Source organism: Pieris rapae, chromosome 18 (assembly GCF_905147795.1).
Source record: "Pieris rapae chromosome 18, ilPieRapa1.1, whole genome shotgun sequence".
NCBI classification, from domain to species: domain Eukaryota; kingdom Metazoa; phylum Arthropoda; class Insecta; order Lepidoptera; family Pieridae; genus Pieris; species Pieris rapae.
In genome coordinates, this window is record NC_059526.1 from 5669351 (window position 1) to 5680773 (window position 11423).

Genomic DNA, 11423 nt, shown 5'->3' on the forward strand with positions numbered 1-11423 from the left:
TTTTGTGATTTTAATGTATGTTTATTAACAAGTTCAAGTTGAAATAAATCCACGTAACGAATAGAAAATAAATAACTTTATTCAACTGATCATAGCAATATCCCAAGTATAATATTATCTAAAGTAAAACTATATCACTACGTAGTATGTATGCTATTACAGAACAGCAACTATTTCCCGTATATCAGGAGGTAAGCTGTTGTAAAGATTGGCTTCGAAATAAGTTACTTTCGTGCCGGACTCACTATTATATTAGGTTGATTAAATTTAATGCTTCTGTGTATTTGATCTTGTATATATATGTTTATTATAGATATATTTACTAAATCATCTATATATTTATGGTGTAGTTGTTGTAGTATGTTGTTGTAAGTTGTAAAGCATTTGTACGTCTGTATAATGACTTATCAACGCTTAAGTATAAACATAAATTTTAGTAGCATACCATAATTTATTTCATGTATACACAAGGTTTGAAACAAGTGGGAAAACGGTCAGTGATGTCACTTAGAGATAAGTGTCATAATCCATCATTGCATTAGAGGGGACGAAGTATTTATTGATTTTTACCAATTTCGCTGAGTTCTATGTAGCGTTAAAATTATTTCTGGTTGTAATTAACTTGCAAAGGAGAATAGGGCAGTCGAAATAATAAACGTTGATAGATGGAAATATCAGGATCTTAGACAGTATACAAGAGTAAGGGACATTGTAACGAAATAAAAAAGCTAAAATGGACTAAGCAAGTTAAAAGAGGGTATTAGGAGAAATCTCATTGTTATGGGAGATTATAATTCTCATCTAGGTAAGAGAAGAAAAGGAGAAGAAATTATACTAAGCCTTACTGTACAGGGAAAAGAAACAGGAATGGTACAAAACTTATAGAATTAGCATACGAAAATAATTTAAACGGCAGGTAGTACATGGCAGAGAGTAGCACAGTGCAGAAAGGAATGGCGGGATTTGGAGGAGGCCTTTGCCAAAAAAGGGCACACAAATGCACCAGAATTGGATTAAAATGGAAATTTGTTGAATGTATATAAAATATATATTGTAAAATGTATCTGAATAATTATTATTATTATTACTAGGAGAAATGTTCCCATAAACTAAGTGTCCACATTGCGGAAAGTGTGGTAGATGGGGACTACATAAGCGATGGGAAAATACATTCACAAACATGATGGGAACCTTCTCGTGCAATGAAGGTTAATGGACTTCATCATATTAGGGGAGGTGTTTGTCACTTGGACGAAGGAGCTGGTGCTAGATGTATTATCGTTACAAGACATAGTATTAATTATTATTTTTAAGATACAGATAATATACATTTAAAATAAACATAATTTTATTTTAAATTCGTTATCAAACACTCACGCGTGCTTAATTTTGTAAAAACACTTTTGTGCGAAACTTTTACCTTTAAAGAGCTTTTCTGTTACGATCTAACAATCGCTGTTAATATATTCTAAAACTTACGAAATTATCTATTAATTAGAATGCTTTTGATAAAATTCATGTGATTACAATAATAATATTTTAAAATTAATTAACGAATATCTATATTTATATACACTATTATAGTATTTTATATATATAGATATAACTATACAATCTTTGTTTCTATTATTTCGATATCACAAACAGGTTGACAATACAAAATATATATCACATTAGCTTTGTAGTAAATTGTAAAAGAAAATGTAAATCTGTTAAAAACACAATGATTTCAAAAACTCAGCTGCAAAACTAATTGCTTATGTTAATGTGTCAAAATTTACTCTTTGTTTACAAAACACACCGCCTATTTTACGTCTCATACTGTAATTTCTGGATGAGGACAAAATGCCTATTTGCATGAACAAATACTGTTGTAGTGCTATCCAAATAGTAATTTAGAAGACAATGGAGTCAGCTGCGACTGTCCCAGTTTAAAGGGACAAGAATTAAACAATAAATTTTCTTGTAATTTTATTCAAATTACGGCGACTGCCAAAACCGCCTTTGTCGTGTTTCATTTACTAGAAAATTGCCTTAAGTGTCACAGAGTGCAAATAAATTACGACGAATATAAATTAATTTCATAGTTTTGTTTAGAATTATCTTTGCAAGTCTTTGTATTTTAGTTTTAAAGAGAAGTGAACTATGTGTGATTATATCTTTTGTAAATATGTATATTGTTTTGTATATGGAAGTATTTTATATGACCATAGATAAACAGACTCCATTAATCTATTACATAATATAATGAATGCATGATCCATGCATTGAGTGGCGATAAAATTGTTTTGGAATGCACAGATCTTTACAAGACTGTTAAACCTTCTGCCCAGTTTTGCACTAAAAGCACAAAACAACACAAATCATTTTCTTAGGTAATAAAAGCTCTTCAAAATGTTTGTTATATAGGAGACACAATTTACACTTATGAACTTCTGCGTATTTTACATTGGTGTTATAAAAACTCAAAGTCATTCTGTTTATACATACAATTTAATACATTATTTAATAATAGCATATAACATTGAAATGAAAAGGAACATAATACTATCAACCAAACGCCGATGACATAAAAATGTCACATGCATAATGCACCCAATAAATATTATTCCCAGTTGCAAAACTAATGCTACTTAGTTCGTCTCTAGAGATGTAGGTCAGGATGCCATACCCCAACATAATATCCCTTGTCTACGCTCCTATAAAGTATTTTCAAAAATCACTGTAATCACTACTTCTAATCGAAAATCGACTGTATTGGTTGGTGTTACAGCACAGTTTTCAATTCCGCCCGTTTTGCGACACCAATTCTATTACGATGCAATGATTTGTGCATCTAATGCTCTACGCTCCTAATGGTCATGCGTCTATCCTAAGTACACAAATGCATTTAATTTACGACCAAGAAAGGGTAAAGAAATCTTTTGTCATTGTAGGCACAATCAAGCCAGTATTATCTTTTTTTGATATAAATTTTGCTCTTATTCATAATATTATATGTGAACGTTGGCTTAGAATCTCATTAAAGTTTAAAAAGGCCTATACTTAACTGTGGCCGATCCCGTATTAATCCAATAGATCTAAGAAGATATAATCCAACAGTGGTGATTTACTGTTTTTTTTATATGGAGAAATATTTGTTCGTTAAACTGAATAGGTTCCAAAACTATTGTACCAATTTGGGAAGGCATTCGATAATCAAACTCACTATACAGTTTAATAATATTAATTAAATATAAAGTATATTCGCCATCAAATATCATTTTTTTATGACTATTATCTTATATAAAATTATTTAAGGCCTTTGCAATTTGTTCTTAGCCATCTATAACCCTTCATTATATTTACTTAACGTAAACATTAAATAATATTTTACTCACATCTATTCTAGACAAAATTGCTTAAGACTTCTGTTTTTTTAAGGTATTGCATAGATTTTATCTCGAGCATTGAGCGCGGCGACCGAATCAAGAAATTCCGTAACGAAAATAATTTAACACACGATGACGTAATAAAGGTGCGGTCAGTACGCGTTAGAGCGGGACAGAATCAGTATCACATTAGAGTGATACAGGCTCTATAAGCTTGTTAGTCTGAGTCTGGTAGAGTGGTAGATGGAACTAATGTCAAACAAAAAAAAACTGCATAAATAAAAAATAAATAATTATAATTGCCTAAGTTGTTATAAATGCAATAGCTATACCGCGGCTGTCCCGAGTGCCACACGTTTCTTTTTCTGTTTATGTCGACAAAATTTTTTACATAGGCAATCTAATTAACCAGTTCAATATAGTTCATTCCAACTATCAAAGACATCCCTAGCCTATTTGCACAGTAACCTACATTATCTCGTCACATGAGGGAAGCAATCATTAACGATCAGGGGTCATGATCGGGGGACAGACCCTTCGTGACTCTGCATTCGCTTCTCAACGGTTCGACGTAGAAATTTGACTAAATCTATACGCTTGTGAAAATTTAAAAAGTCGATAAACAGCTCAGAAATCGAGTCACGTCTTCCGCTGCGGAAGTTTTGCGTCGTTTTTATTCTCACTTCATATAAAAATCGTTTTATTGTTAACGTAAACGGGAATTTTATAACGGAATTGAAGATGTAACGTTTTGAGAATATTGTATGTATAGTATATATAGTATGATAGAATACACCATTGTAATCTGGTTCTTTAGTAGTATTATTATTGTGTCAAATACATATATAGAATCGAGCAGTGCTGGCCTAGTGGCTTCAGCGTGCGACTCTCATCCTGAGGTCGTAGGTTCGAACCCGGCTATGCATCAATGGAGTTTCTTTCTATGTGCGCATTTAAGATATGCTCGAACGGTGAAGGAAAACATCGTGATGACACCGATTGAAACAGACAGGACAACAATTCGACCATTTTATGTGAGCCCCAATAATATTAAAGAAGTGAATATGATGCAGCTGGACAATTTCATTATTCAAAAATAGATTCCATAATATCCGAAGTAATAGAGATATCCTTATACAGGATATAATATGTCCCTGATTGTGATTCTTCCCAACAGACAGGTGTCTCTAGATAATTTATATGACGGTTTCAGACGAATATCTATTGAAGATGTTACGCTGCATTAGCGTAAGCGTTAGCGTGAGCGTTAGCGTAAGCTTTAGCGTAAGCGTTAGCGTAATCATTAGCGTTAGCGTAAGCGTTAGCGTAAGCTTTAGCGTAAGCGTTAGCGTAATCATTAGCGTTAGCGTAAGCGTTAGCGTAAGCTTTAGCGTAAGCGTTAGCGTAATCATTAGCGTTAGCGTTAGCGTTAGCGTGAGCGTTAGCGTAAGCTTTAGCGTAAGCGTTAGCGTAATCATTAGCGTTAGCGTAAGCGTTAGCGTTAGCGTGAGCGTTAGCGTGAGCGTTAGCGAAAGCGTTAGCGTTAGCGTTCATTAAAAAATACGGATGCTCATTAATAATTGTATTTGGCTTTTGTTCAACTCATATAAATAAAACTTCTTCAATAGAATTTCAGTGCTTTTCACCAATTTCTGTTTTAACAATAATCCAGTGACACTACAACTCGAGGGTGTCAGTCTGTGATTTCACCAATGATTACGAATCGTAGTATAAGTATATATTTGTTTTTTTTTACAGACTTTATCGGTATTATTTTATTTTGACGGCTATACCATGTCTTTTATTGTTTTAGGTCATACTTTTTGCGTTGTAAATGTCTGTAACTGATTTTTTATACATATATAGATTGTTATATTTATAAAACACTTATCACTAGTGTATAGTTAATACTACGCTAGAATTGTGGTTGATCACCTACACGATTTAATTAAGTATGGAATTTAAATGATAAATGAATAATAAAAATCTGTCTGCGACCTGCGTCTGCACATGGAGAATCCATGCCGTATCTTTATGTATCTTACTGTGTTGACCCTATTACCTAAAACTATTCAAATACATAGCCAATATTTAAATATAGCTCTGACAATTCAATAAGCCATATATATGGATAACGTGGTTAGTTCACCTTCAATTCCAATATCAGATTCCGTGCTGGAATCGCGATCTATTGTACCGGTAACTCGGAACTAGTGACTGAAGAGCCAGTGGGCATCACGGACCTTTCATTACTCTATATCCCATTCAAATTTTTACCCCCACTACACTCGATGGGTACTCTAACGTCCTTTCAATGCAATTTGATGAAGCCAACGCTGTACGCTATTCAAACCGAATGGAATTGGCCACGACAATACTACGTTGTAAAGCAAATAGCCGTCATAGAAAATTGATTTGTGTTCCGTTCTTGGCTTCTTGAATTAGGAATGGTCAGTTTAAATCGTAGATTATAGTAATTCAATAAAATAAAGTACTAAGAATATATAAAACGAGTGATAATTACATAAACACTCAATTATGCCTACATCAAACCATGACCTTGCTGCTGTTTGGAATTCGGCTAGCCCCTTTCTATTTTATTTTCCGTTTCCAGACTGATTCGATAATTGGCAATTATTAATTAATTATTAACGTTTATAAACAAATAAGATTTTTACGTTGTTAATTTACAAGCTCGGTGTTATATAATTGCAATGGAAGCCGATACCAGTGCCATTGCTTCGACATATATATATCCATATTGGTTTAATGGGTTGAAGTAGGCAAACTTATTTATATTTGAAAACCGTATTGTACCTAAATATGTGTATCTAGTACCTAGTGATTTATGTTTTCTTAAGCTTTATACTTTTAATAAAATCCTAATATACTCTGGTTTTATAAATTTCTTAATTCAAAGCGTTTCATAATACGTGTAATTAAAAGATCGTTTTCGAGTTAAACAGCTGAGATTTCAAGTTGTAATTACAAACGCCGTACTGGCACATTTCATTAAACTAATAAATCTGGCAAGAGCGACAAACAAGTAAAACTGAGTTATAACAAAGTCAAATTACTAACGGAGTTTACCGCACGGGGAGGCAACCGACACCCACCTACACGACAAGAATACTGATGCTGGAGACTACTAACTCTCGCAAGATTTTCGGATCGGGATTTTCCTTTCTTTACAATGGGCCTACTCTTGGGGCATATCAATTGCACGCGGTTATGTCGTTAGAAAGTTTCGGGAGGGCCCCAACGCCCCATCGATTTCGGGACTAATACCTGAGTATACTATTTGGGTAAACGTGTTTTTATATCGCAACAGATTTTACTGATTTTCCGTTCGTACTGAAATATTCAAATTGTATCGCACTTATGTACAGATACAGAAATTTTGCATTTGATAGAAATATAGATTGGAACATTTGGTGGGATTTAGACTATAATTTTGCCGAAATCTTTTGTAATCATCTAGGATAATGTGTTAGCTTCCCTTCGTTTCATTTACATAAAAGTACTATTGTTCATTTTTCTATAAAAGGGGCTTATCTGCACTAAATACTGATCCCGGGGGAATTAAGTCCATTGTCGAGTAGTGGCACCTAAGTCCGCCCACATATCGGATATAAAATAGGGAGTACATCGATTTATAGAAATTCAATTATTCAAAATGCTTATTAGGTTCCTAACCAAATAATGTAGCATTCAATTATCGAAATGCGTTTAAAAATTTGATACTTGGTACGATTGTATTGTACATATACATACTGGCCGTATGTCTCTGTCCATACAACTAGATGTGTTTATGTTTATTCGCTACAAATATTTAAGGAGTTTACTTTGATTGCCTAGCCACAAAAAGGATTAAAGACTTTCAGATATATATTTGTTTACCTGTTAATATGTGTACACACATTTCTCTTTCATATGGAATCCAAGTCCAATTAATATATATATTAGAGTTTAACGTTGCGTAGACTAGATTGACTTATAGTATTAAGTGTAAAATATAAAGTTGATAGTAGAAAAGATCTAGAAGATTCCTGCTCACGAAGTTGGAAAATTGCATTCGTTATCGCAAATCCGAATGTTCTCTTGCACTGCGATGTATGGTTATAACCATTGTACCTTGTATCGATTTTGTAAAGTGGAACGATGAGAAAGTTTAGATAAGTTCGCTTCGTATAGCTAATACCTTCTTAAAATGTGTATGGATATCCTTATATTCCTTAGCTTCCTCCTCCACGATAAGTACTAGGTTCGATACCTTGTAAAACAATAGTCGGTAGATGGCCTAATACTAGCTAAGCACTTATATTTGAACTCCCGTGAAAATTGCATCCTTCAACTATTTTAATTTTTAATTTCAATACGCAGTTTAAATTTTCAAATTAGGGTCCTTCAAGAAAAGAGCGTACAAATTCGTAAAAGGCCGGCAACGCACTCGCGAGCCCTCTAGCATTGATAGTGTCCATAGGCGGCGGTATCACTTAACATCAGGTGAGCCTCCTGCCCGTTTGCTATTGTTCCATTAAAAATAAAAAATAAAGTTTGTAAGCTACTACAAATACGACTTCAAACTACCCAAATTAAGAGATATGCAATTTATACAATACATATACATACATATATTAAAAGTGTTACTGGTGATTTATATAATTCAAGAAGTATGATAATTGAATATTATAAGTAAAAAGCAAAGTCCTCTTACCTTAAATAATATACACCAAAGCTTTGTTATCCTATTTAACATCAATGAAAGTTTTAATCAAAAGAATATAATCTTATAGAATATATTTTCTTCAAACATAAAACGGGACCCCGCTCCTTAAGTCTTGCTTTTGGAATCGTCCCACCGCTCTTCCTTTTACCTTTGTGACACACGACGTCTCTTCAATGACCTCTATTCATTCCACGATTCTCATTTCGCTAATGGAGTTGCCTTTTCGAGGTGCAAATAAATAGTAACGTCAAAGAGCCGTTTGTCTGATGTAAAAAGGGTGCTAATTAATGAAAAATACTCGCAAAATCCACGCACCGTAATTGCGAATGATTTTATAAATTTGTAAGTTTTTAAACGAGTTCAAACGCATTTCGCGATGTATAGGAGTATTTGTGTAAGGTTCTATATCTAGTGGCTAGGGGTGTGGATCCACGAAGACCTTGTGTGTTTACATCTCAACGCACATATTTCTTTCTATTACACATGCTTGCACAGTGAAGGAAACATACTAAAACAAACGCCAAGTGTGAGACACGGAAGGACAATCAAATGTACGTATTAGTACGTAGATTATATTAAGAATAAAATGTCGGTAAAGCACATTCAGTAATCTGAAGATGTATTGTTTTTTTTTTGTATGAGAAATTTACTTACTTACGATGTAATTGAAAATTCTGTTCTTGGAAATATTTTTGATAAGATGCCAATAAAGCGTTCGTTCTTGCATTTATAATCGTCGCGCCCCAAAAGATTGTCGCTCCTACCGTCTCATCCGTCTGTTGGTAATGAAAATTCTAGACATCGCTCAGAGGATTTTCAGATATTCGAGGATCGTTTCCCGAACGGAAAAATAGGCTCGATGAAAATACGATGAAAGCGAAAACTGCTCATTTACAAGAAACTTGGCTTTGTGTATTTTATTTTACATCTCGTTTTTCTTATCGTCTGTATGTAATCTTGACTGATTAATTTGTATCCCAGACTTAGGAATGCCTTCGATATACCATGACTTTTAAAAATCGATAGTGTCAGGTATTTGATTCTCGGCCATTAATCATTGTGAAGCTGATGAACTTAAAGAACTCGTTAAAATTATTTCAGTAAATTTGAAAAATGAGTAAATATATATACTAAGATCTATTCGTATCTAGGCTACTGTCTCAATTGATTATCTTTCTGGATACATAGAGTTAGATTTATTGTTTTGTATGTATTCCATAAAAATATTACAAAACCTATCAGATGGAGAGTCAGTGTTTTTGAATACATGCGAGCCCAACTAAAGATAAATAAAAATCTAAAAAACTAGCATACAAAATTCAACACAAAAAGTATAAAATGCATTGTCTGGAAGTTTTTAACTGAATCATGGGTTAGCCGGATATTGTGAAGTTCACCCAAGTGTCCTGAATGTATAAAATAGTCATGAATTTTTTATAAGTTGTTGACTGATCTCAGATCAGAGCAGGGTCAAAAAATACTGAAAAGGAGGCACGTTGGGAAAACATATTGTTTTAACTTGTCTTTTTATATTTAAATATCTTTATACACTATTAGCATTTAGTTTTTTAGATATTAGTTTAGTAATTGTATATTTCATTGTCATTTTATTTTAGTTAATTTAGTTCAACACCAAAGTATTATTTTCTGAGTACGGTTGCCTCGAAGATATCGCTTGGAGCCAATGGACTTTCTTTCTATGTACGCATTTAACATTTGCTCGAACTGTGAAGGAAAACATCGTGAGAAAACCGACATCTTATCGTCTTAGACCCAAAAAAGTCAACGACGTGTGTCAGGCAGTGCAGGCTGATCATCTACTTGCCTATAAGATTTAAAAATGATCATGAAACAAATTCAGAAATCTGAGGCCAGGACCTAAAGAGGTTGTAGCGCCACTGATATCTCTTTTTTTAGTAATTTCCGAGGACACAATTTGATAAATATATTCTAGTACTATCTACGGTAACTATCAATGTATAAACATCAGTCCCGATAGATTAATTAAATACAATATTTCTATTCAAACATCGAATAATTGTTTGTATAGGGAAATAAAAACAACGTTACTCCGTAAGATTTCAAATATATTTACTCGATTCTATAGAAATAACAAGCTTATTAAATATTCCTAAACTAAGCTACCACTATTGCTATAAGGAATACCTTCTTGTTTATTCTGACCGAGGATATTTTATTTAACATCAAGTTTCCGATTTCCGTAGAAATAATGTTGTTTTTACCTTTTGAATGAATAAATTGAATATTATACTTTGTACATTAATATAATAATTCCGATTTGAGTGATACGTTTTTCTAATGTTTTGTTTAGTAAGAAACCATGTTGTAAATATGAACTATATTATACTGATATAGAATACTGATATATTATGTTAAGTGGTTTTGAAACCGACACCTAGGTTGTATGAATTTTTTGGTCGTTGTAAAAAGTATATTTTGCGTATCTCACCTTTGGTTGAATTTGTAGTTTCACAACATAAACTGATCGTATGATTTGAAAGTGAAACCTAAATGTATGATTAAATTTTATTTATTTTTTTCAATCTTATATTATATTCCTGATAAAAATATTCAACAGCGCGATTCTTATCTTCAATTTCAACTCTGAATATAATCCACCTTTATAGAAATACGACAGGTAGTTAAGGGAATGGCTATGGGTTTAACGTAAATAATAAGGGGGAAGGAAGTGCGAACGCCTTTTACATGTAACAGTAATACTCTCTTAATAACCCTCCACTTTCTTCAAGCGTTCGATTATTGCATGAAAGAAAATTTAATAAAAAAGCATTTATTTAAATACTATAATAATTACTACTACTAAATAATTGAAGTGATATTAAGTTTAGGTTATTATTATATTAAATACCAATAGGTACACGACGCCTACAGGAGTGAAGACCTTTTCCAAATTTCTTTCACTTGTCTCAGATTGTTGCTAGTATTTTCGGCTATCTCTTTAATTTCATCATGATAGTCTTCTCCGTTTTCTTTATTCCAAGTATGGAACTTTTTGACCTTTTTGAAGTAATATGCTTTGTGAAAGGCCAAATTATTTTAAACAATTGAATTTTGATATTTGAATGTAGGACTCGTTTGGATTTAAATTCTTGGTAACACCTCTCTCATAAGCGCACATTTAGTGAAATTTAAAAATATATTTTTAGTTATCAGAACTACTGCTACGGCTTAAAACTTAATGGTTGTCGGAATTTTATATTAAATTTAGCTCAATCATGTGTGTGTGTGTCCGTTTGGTTAGTGGTTTTATATGAGTTTTAAAACTATGTTAAGAAAAATAA